The sequence below is a fragment of the Hyla sarda genome, chromosome 5, assembly GCF_029499605.1.
Source record: "Hyla sarda isolate aHylSar1 chromosome 5, aHylSar1.hap1, whole genome shotgun sequence".
NCBI lineage: Eukaryota > Metazoa > Chordata > Amphibia > Anura > Hylidae > Hyla > Hyla sarda.
Window position 1 is genome coordinate 137,564,696 of NC_079193.1, and position 10,210 is coordinate 137,574,905.

A 10,210-nucleotide genomic window follows, 5' to 3' on the forward strand; every position below is an offset into this window, starting at 1 on the left:
ACTGATCAATGTAAAAGATCAGTGTGTGCAGTGTTATAGGTCCCTATGGGAACTATAACACTGCAAAAAAAAAAAGTGAATAAAGATCATTTAACCCCTTCCCTATTAAAAGTTTGAATCACCCCCCTTTTCCCATAAAAAAAAAAACCACAGTGTAAATAAAAATAAACATATGTGGTATCGACGCGTGCGGAAATGTCCGAATTATAAAAATATATCATTAATTAAACCGCACGGTCAATGGCATACGCGCAAAAAAATGCCAAAGTCCAAAATAGTGCATTTTTAGTCACTTTTTATATCATGAAAAAAGTCCTATCAATGCAAAAATGCAAAAGCAAAAATGGTACCGGTAAAAACTTCAGATCACGGCGCAAAAAATGAGCCCTCATACTTCCCCATACGCACAAAAATAAAAAAAGTTATAGGGGTCAGAAGCTGACAATTTTAAACGTATAAATTTTCCTGCATGTAGTTATGATTTTTTCCAGAAGTACAACAAAATCCAACCTATATAAGTAGGGTATCATTTTAATCGTATGGACCTACAGAATAAAGATAAGGTGTCATTTTTACCGAAAAATGTACTACATAGAAACGGAAGCCCCCAAAAGTTACAAAACAGCGTTTTTTTTTTCCAATTTTGTCTCACAATGATTTTTTTTTTCCGTTTCACCGTAGATTTTTGGGCAAAATGACTGGCGTCATTACAAAGTAGAATTGGTGGCGCAAAAAATAAGCCATCAAAAGGATTTTTAGATGCAAAATTGAGAGTTATGATTTTTTAAAGGCAAGGAGGAAAAACGAAAATGCAAAAACGGAAAAACCCTCGGTCCTTAAGGGGTTAAGGACATAGGGCGTACTTGTACACCCTACACCCGATCCCGGTGTTTAAAACGGGGTCATGCCGTGACCCCGCATCACACCGGGTCGGTCACGGCTGCTAGTCATAGCCGGGACCCTGGGCAAATAGCGTGCGGCACCGATCATTGTACCGCGCGCTATTAACCCTTCAGACGGGGCGATCAAAGTTGACCGCCGCGTGTGAAAGTAAATGCTTCCCGGCAGCTCAGTCGGGCTGATTGGGACATCACGATAAAATAGTGATGTTCCGATCAGCAAGGACGCAAGCTGAGATCCCCTTACCTGTCTCTGCGGTGTCCGATCAGGGTTTGATTGCTCCAAGCCTGAGCTACAGACTTGAGCAATCGAGCCCCTATCTCGCTGATCCATGCAAAGCTATGGCTTTGCAGGGATCAGCATAAATGATCAGTGTGTGCAGTTAACAAAGGTCATTTAACCCCTTCCCTAATAAAAGTTTGAATCACCCCCCTTTTCCCATAAAAAAATGTGTAAATAAAAATAAACAATTGTGGTATCGCCGCGTGAAGAAATGTCCGAACTATAAAAATATATCGATAATTAAATCGCACGGTCACTGACGTACGCGCAAAAAAATTCCATAGTCCAAAATAGAGTATTTTTGGTCACTTTTTATAGCATGAAAAAATGAATAAAAAGTCCGATCAATACAAAAATGATACCGATAAAAACTTCAGAACACGGAGCAAAAAATGAGTCCTCATACCGGCCCATACGTGGAAAATTAAAAAAGTTATAGGGGTTAGAAGATGAGAATTTTTAACATATAAATTTTCCTGCATGTAGTTATGATTTTTTTTCCGAAGTACGGCAATATCCAACCTATATAAGTAGGGTATCATTTTAACCATATGGACCTACAGAATAAAGATAATGTGTTATTTTTACAAAAAAAAAAATGCACTGCGTAGAAACGGAAGCCCCCAAAAGTTACACAATTAAATTTTTTCTTCAATTTTGTCGCACAATGAATTTTTTTTCTGTCTCGCCGTGGATATTTGGGTAAAATGACTGTCACTGCAAAGTAGAATTGGTGGCGCAAAAAATAAGCCATCATATGGAATTTTATGTGCAAAATTGAAAGCGTTATGGTTTTAGAAGGTGATGAGGAAAAAATGAAAATGCAAAAAACTGAAAAACCCTGCGTCCTTACGGGGTTAAGAGCTTGGTGCTGAAGATTTTGACGGACCTTTTTATTAAAATATATAAATTGAAAATGCAATACAAAGCAACTTTTTTTTTCTTTTTTTACACAAATGCTCCTGAATGACAGATATGCCATTCAGTAGCATGTAAAAGCTAGGTGAGAAATTGTCACCTAGCTTTTCCGTGCGCCTAAATTGCATGTCTGCTTATAGGCACATCTGTCTATCTATTATAAACAGATTTGCCATTCAGGAGCAGGGAAAGCTAGGTGAGAACTTGTTACCTAGCTTATCAGTGCTCCTGAATTCCATTGTTGTTTAAAGCCTATAAGCACATCTGACTATAAGTTATAGGAAAATCTATCTATAATAGCTGAGCTATTATAAGCTGAAATGGCACTCAGGAGCACAGAAAAGCTAGGTGACAATTTCTCAACAAGCTTTTCCATGCTCCTGAATGGCTTTCGTCTTTACATAGTTGAATGTGCTGACAACAAAATCATACAAAAATGATCAGTGAAAATCTAATTTATCAACCCATGGAGGTCTAGATATGGAGTCAAACTCAAAATAAAAGTGAAAACCACACTACAGACTGATCCAACTTTGATGTAATGTCCTTAAAACAAGTCAAAATGAGGCTCAGTAGTGTGTGTGGCCTCCACGTGCCCGTATGACCTCTCTACAATGCCTGGGCATGTTCCTGAGGTGGAGGATGGTCTCCTGAGAAATGTCCTTCCAGACCTTAACTAAAGCATCTACCAACTCCTGGACAGTCTGGGGCGCAACGTGGCGTTGGTGGATGGAGGGAGACATGATGTTCCAGATGTGCTCAGTCAGATTCAGGTCTGGGGAACAGGCATCAATGCCTTCCTCTTGTAGGAACTGCTGACACACTCCAGCCACATGAGGTCTAGCATTGTCTTGCATTAGGAGGAACCCAGGGTCAACCGCACGAGCATCAGGGGTCTGAGGATCTCATCTCTGTACCTAATGGCAGTCAGGCTACCTCTGGCAAGCAAATGGAGGGCTGTGCGGCCCCCTAAAGAAATGCCACCCCACACCATTACTGACCCACCGCCAAACCGGTCATGCTGGAGGATGTTGCAGGCAGCAGAACATTCTCCACGGCGTCTCCAGACTGTGTCACGTCTCTCACATGTGCTCAATGTGAACCTGCTTTCATCTGTGAAGAGCACAGGGCACCAGTGGCGAATTTGCCAATATTGGTGTTCTCTGGCAAATGCCAAGCATCCTGCACGGTGTTGGGCTGTAAGCACAACCCCCACCCGGGGAAGTCGGGCCCTCATACCACCCTCATGGAGTCTGTTTCTGACTGTTTGAGGGGACAAATGCACATTTGTGGCCTGCTGGAGGTCATTTTGCAGGGCTCTGGCAGTGCTCCTCCTTGCACAAAGGCAGAGGTAGCAGTCCTGCTGCTGGGTTTTTGCCCCCCTACGGCCTCCTCCACGTCTCCTGATGTACTGGCCTGTCTCCTGGTAGCGCCTCCATGCTCTGGACACTACGCTGACAGACACAGCAAACCTTCTTACCACAGCTTGCAAAGATGTGCCATCCTGGATGTGCTGCACTACCTGAGCCACCTGTGTGGGTTGTAGACTCAGTCTCATGCTACCACTAGATTGAAAGCACCACCAGCATTCAAAAGTGACCAAAACATCAGCCAGGGAGCATAGGAACTGAGCAGTGATCTGTGGTCCCCACCTGCAGGACCACTCCTTTATTAGGGGTGCCTTGCTATTTGCCTATAATTTCCACCTGTTGTCTGTTCCATTTGCACAACAGCATGTAAAATTGATTGTCAATCAGTGTTGCTTCCTGAGGGGACAGTGTGATTTCACAGAAGTGTAATTGACTTGGAGTTACATTGTGTTGTTTAAGTGTTCCCTTTATTTTTTGAGCAGTGTATTATGGTCAGTCATAATACAAATACCAACATTACCGATAATACAATTATGTAAGGCCCAAATAATACCACCACACCACCAGAAACACTACCATTACGAACAAACAGTGACTTATACTGGGCTATGAAGAGAAAGCTAGGCAGACTCCACTGAGACAAAAGAATGGCAACACACTTCAAATAAATTATAATGAAGAGCAGGGAGTGGAAAAACGTTTCTAGGGGTGCATATTTGAATAAATGAAATTGTACCAAATATATGACAAAAAATAAATGCAAATGACACTCGCCCATTAAAATGTCAAATCTTTATTGTTGCATAAGTAAAAATGTTCTCAGGCAGAGAGTCCGTGTTCAGCATAAAAACTGGCTCACCTGCAAGGTGAGGCTAATGAATCGTTTTGCGATATGTCCGCTTTCTTAGGGCTTAGAGAACCTCAAATCACAACTCGCCTCAGCAGAATCTGTCAAACAAACATTTTAGACTCTGTACCTTCCTCACCTATTCCCAGTCTACATAAATTTCCCATTAAAACAGCCCAAAATAATAATAATGTTCCCCATGATGTACCACACAGTACAGTACCCCTTTTGTGCCCCATACAGTGTGTAGGTAGATCATTAGATAGGTAGGTTGTCCCACATTAAGTAGCTAGGAAGGTGCCCCCTCATTAAAAGGGTATTCTGCCCTTAGACATCTTATCCCCTATCCAAAGGACCCCTGTGATCTCCTTGCAGCACCCCGCATTCTGTGTCAGGTGCTGCTCCAGTCTTGGAATCCCTGGGTTTCCAAGGCAGAAACGTGTGATAGGGGATAAGATGTGGACAGTGCTGCGGCCAGTGATTGGCTGAGAAGGCAGTTCCTGTTGGGATAAAAACATCAGTAGGGTAATGATCTAGGACCAAGAACGTTGGTGTAGCAGCTGCGGGAGATTGAGGGAGGTGAGTATGGATTATCTTTTTTATGCCACAATGAGCCATATATAAAAATTTTTTATACCTGGATAACTCCTTTAATTAGGTCTTCCTGATAAGTAAGTCCCCCCATTAAGTAGGCAGTCCCCCCCTTTAGGTAGGTATGTCCCTTTATCAGGTAGGTACGTTCCCTCATCAGGTAGGACTCCCCCAGTAGGTAAATTGGGCCCAAAATAGATATGTCCCCCTAGGTGGTAGGCAGGTAGAGCTTCCGTCCTAGGTAGACAGGGCCACAGATAAAAATGTCCCCCATCAGGTAGGAAGGTAGGGCTCCCCCAGTAGGTAGACAGGGCCCCAGATAGATATATCCCCAATATGGTAGGCACGTAGGGCTCCCCCGGTAGACAGGCCCCAAAGATAGATATGTCCCCCATCAGGTAGGGCTCCACCAGTAGGTAGACAGGGCCCCAGATAGATATGTCCCCCATCACGTAGGGCTTCTACAGTAGGTAGAAAGGGCCCCAGATAGATATGTCCCAAATCAGGTAGGGCTCCCCCAGTGTTAGACGGGGCCCAAGATAGATATTTCCCAAATCAGGTAGGGCTTCCCGAGTGTTAGGGTCCCAGATAGATACTTCCCCCACCAGGTAGGGCACTAACAGTAGTTAAATAGGGCACCAGACAGATATTTCCCAACTAGTTGGTAGGCAGATAGGGCTCCCCCAGTAGGTAGACAGGGCCCAAGATAGATATGTCCCTTATCAGGTAGGCAGGCAGGGCTCCCCCAGTAGGTAGACAGGGCCCCTAGATATGTCCCCCATCAGGTGGGCATGTAGGGCTCCCCCAGTAGGTAGACAGGGCCCCAGATAGATATGTTCCCCATCAGGTAGGGCTCCTCCAGTAGGTAGACAGGGCCCTAGATAGATATGTTCCCCATCAGGTAGGGCTCCTCCAGTAGGTAGACAGGGCCCTAGATTGATATGTCCACCATCATGTAGGGCTCCCCCAGTAGGTAAATAGGGGCCCAGATAGATATATCCGCCCAGTTGATAGGCAGGTATGGCTGCTTCAGTAGGTAGACAGGTCCCCAGATAGATATGTCCCCAATCAGGTAGGGCTACCCCAGTAGGTAGACAGGGCCCCAGATAGATATGTCCCCCATCAGATAGGGCCCCAAATATATATATATCACCCATCAGGTAGGCAGGAAGGGTTCCAAATAATTATACTCCCTAAGTAGATAGGTAATTTTAGTATGCAAATGCGCATGTGCAAAGTAAAAACTGTATACAGTTTCCCGTAAGGAACCATACACATGTGCGTTTCCCATTGACGTCCATGTTAAAAAAAAGTATGTGGTTGCAATACGGTTTTTAAACCGGAGACAAAACCGTGGTCAACCATGGTTTTGACTCCGGTTTAAAAACCGTACTGCAACCGCATGTTTTTTTTTTAACACGGACGTCATGTGGGAAACGCGCATGTATACGGTTCCATACGGGAAACTGTATACGGTTTTTACTTTGCACATGCGCATTTGCATCCTAAAATCCACACCCAACACCCCTCCCATTAAAAATGGCCAAAATTTTCAAAAATGTATGTTTTTTTTTTTTTTTTTATAAAAACGGACGGAACCGTATGCACTTTTAAAAAACAGTATACAGTTTAAAAATGCATACGGTTTACTTTTTCCCATACGGTTCCATCCATATTTTTGCCATACAGTTTTCTTTAGAAAAACTGATTGAAAACAGTATGGCAAAAACGTGGTGTGAACCCAGCCTGACTCTGGTCGGCTCTTATAAATTAATGAGATGCGGTAATGAAGCCGTATGAAGAAATCGTGCTGTGAATGCACCCTTAGTCAAATTCAATGTTAATAAATAACATAGATATGATTTGTATTTTTATAAGGGAATGTTCACAGTAAAATTGGCACTTAAAATTCCACCTCCAAAGCCATGCAGAATCTGCAGATTTTCATTCAGATATTAAAACTCTTATTTATTTCAGTGGAAGAATCGATGCATAAATGCACCAAAAAGTGACTTTTCTCAAGCTAAAAAATCTGTAAAATGATCTTCAAAAGCCACACAGGGTTGGTGTGAAAATACAGTCTTGAACATCTTAAAAATAGGCCAAATTACTTTGCTAAATTGATTAAAGTGTATCTATACTTTCACAACTTCTGACATGTTATAGAGACGTGTCAGAACTTGTGATAGGTGGTGGTCTTTCGCTGCACCGAAAAACCATGTCCATACTCAAGACAGCGCTTCTGTTCTGTCCCTCTAGCGATCAGTGGGGTTCTCAGCAGCGAGAACACAACCAATCACAACTTCTGATATGTGTCTCTAACTTATGAGAAGTTTAGGTAGACTTTAAATTTAAGTATATTGCAAGGTTAACACACATTAAGGAAGCATTCCCACCTGGCATATTTTGCTGCGTATTTGCTTCTGCGTATTTTCCTACCCATTGACTTCAACGGGAAAATAAAATACGCAGCAGCAAATACGCAGCAAATACGCCAGGTGGGAACGTACCCTTATACCTTATTTCCAATAACAGGTTGGGATACTGAGTAGCTAATAACTTTATAGTAGTAACATTTAATATAAACAAGTAAGTCACAGTGTTTGGTGTAGATGTTTTATAAGCAGTTGTAAATGTTAATAGAAAGGTTTACTTGTGTGACATTACTTAAAATCATCAGCCTACTGAGGGAAACAGTGTGACTTCATTCCACTTGATGAAGGGTCTGTTTTTTATACAGCATAAAAAGATGTAGAACAGAGGTCTGAGAAATGTTGGGTGTTCATAAAATATTTACAGGCTATTTTGAAGTTCATTAGTTCTAAAGCAGTTAAAGGCCTGGTTGTTTAAATATTTATTACTCTTGTTCTATGCTAAATTGTATTGCAGTAGAAACTCTTCTCTAGATGGTTTTCAGTTTTACGGTAGGGGCCCACAGGGCAGATACGCAGCGTATTTGATGCTGCAAAAAAATCTTTGGAGCAGGGGGAAACAGGCTGTGTCCACGCTAGGAGCAGACACAGGGCTTCCCCCGCTACAGCCCGAGCGTATTTCCCACTGCTCGGCAGATTTCTCGCAGTGTCAAATATGCTGCGTATCTGTCCTATATGACGCTACCCTAAATAGGTATAAAATAACTACAAACCTTTATTTTTTTATTTCTAATAATCTGTAGTTTTTATTGGTACTGTAATGACATAGCATAACGCCAGCGGTTGGTAGCCGCCAGCATGCAGCACATCCTGCTGCTCACCTTGGCCGAGCCACAGGCCCGGTTCCTCCTCCTCCCTTGGCTCCAGGGTTTCTGGCCTGCTCGGTCAGCTGCCACTTACCAAGACCACTCTTTGGGGTACAACCTGGTGTCTCCTCTGCAGCTGAAGTCCAAATTCCACATCCTGGAGTGGAATTAACGGTGAAAACCAGGTAAACACCTGGATTCAGCTCCCAAGTTTGGCCCAAAGCAAATCTGGTAAGGAGCTTAGTGGGTTCACACCCTTTGGGGGGTTGAACATAGATTGGACCCATTGATCACTTTTTATTCCATTTTTGTGGGAGATGATATAATAAAAAAATAAAAAACACAAAAACACATTTTTGATCATAGTATTTTATATATTTCTATGTTCATGCCATTTACTGTGCAGTTTTGATAATATAACATTTTAATAGTTCTGACAATTCCCCACATGGCAATTCCAAATATGTTAATAACATTTTTTTTTTTTTTTTACATTTTCTTTTTTTTTTGGGAAAAAGGGTGGTGATTTTTTTATCTTCCAACCTCCCTGAACTACAGTGATGTTACATACTGCTGTTTAAAGGGGTATTCCAGCCTTAGACATCTTATCTCTGATCCAAAGGATATCCATATACATGAATGGAGGGGGTGTGGCATAATGTCACAAGGGGGCGTGGCTTGACATCACGTCTCCATTTTGGGAGCAGCCCCCTGCACGGAATCTAATGCCCTATACTTTGGATAGAGGATGAGATGTCTAAGGCCAAAATACCCCTTTAAATGCTGCTGTTAGTTTTGACAACAGCATCTAAACAGCTTATATAGTCACCAACAGAGAACATTCCAAGAAAGCTATTAACGACGGCCCTTAGCTGCTCAAAGCCGACGTGCGCTGCTAGGTTTTAAATCGGCTTGAGTCCTAAGCAGCTTCATACACACTTAACCTTATAAAGGGAAATTTACAGCCAGTTCACTTGCACTAAACCCAAAGACACTGGGTTATAGTGTGGGTTTATCTGAGTGAAAAGATGTCTTATGTACGAAAATCTGTTGAGCCGTTTCTGAGTTATATTTCCCATTGTTAGTAAGCAAATTTTGCCCTTTGTGTAATGGAGGCGGGTGCCGGTGTAGTGAAAAAAAAACTGTGATCTGCGTCCCAGGCTTCTTTGCCTCCATCCTCCTGGCTCAGACATGCCCGCCCATCTTCTGAATATTAATAATTCTTCACTCACACGTGCTAATGACATGAAAGACTGTGTCCAAGCGAACGCTCTACTATTCTGGAAGTCAGGTGTAGCAAGGCTTTAGTGGAGCCGAATTCATGGGCACGAAAGTCATGCCTGTGATATGCTCTTCAAGCCACCAAAAAGCCTTTAGAAAAATATTTTTTAGCCCCTAAAATCACGAAAGAGTCTTACAATATTGATATAAAATGGTAATTTGGATAAAGAAAGTAAATGATGCATGAAACAAAGTTTTATAAACAATAAATTGTCTATTATACCTACTACAAAAAAAAAGAAGTTAATCTGTGTAATAATGTGATATGACAAAGGGAGAAAGTATTAAACACATGAAGAAAGGGAGGAGCAAAAAGGCATGGAAAGTCAAGTCAACATCTGAAATCAATCAGTAATTAAAAAGCAGTCCAGACTCTTGTCAGTGGAAATTAATATCAGTTGGTTCAGTCCCAACCAGGGGCGTAGCTATAGAGGTTGCAGTCGCACCAGGACCTGGTGCCTAAGGGGGCCCCAAAGCACATTTTCCCCATAAGAGGCCAGTATTATAATTGGCAGATAGGGCCCCTGTTGTAGATTTTGCATCGGGGCCAAGAAGCTACAAGCTACGCCTCTGGTCCCAACTGATGGTCTTTAAAAAAGTCTCATTGCCAAGGTGTCACACAAGACACATCTCATGATGGGTAAAAGCAAAAAGCTGTCTCAAAACCTTCACAACCTAATTGTTGCAAAATATAGCAATGACACTGGTTACAGGTGCATTTCTAAGCTTCTGAATGTGAGCACTGTTCGTGAAGCACTGAGCATTGCTGTAACACGGAAGAGG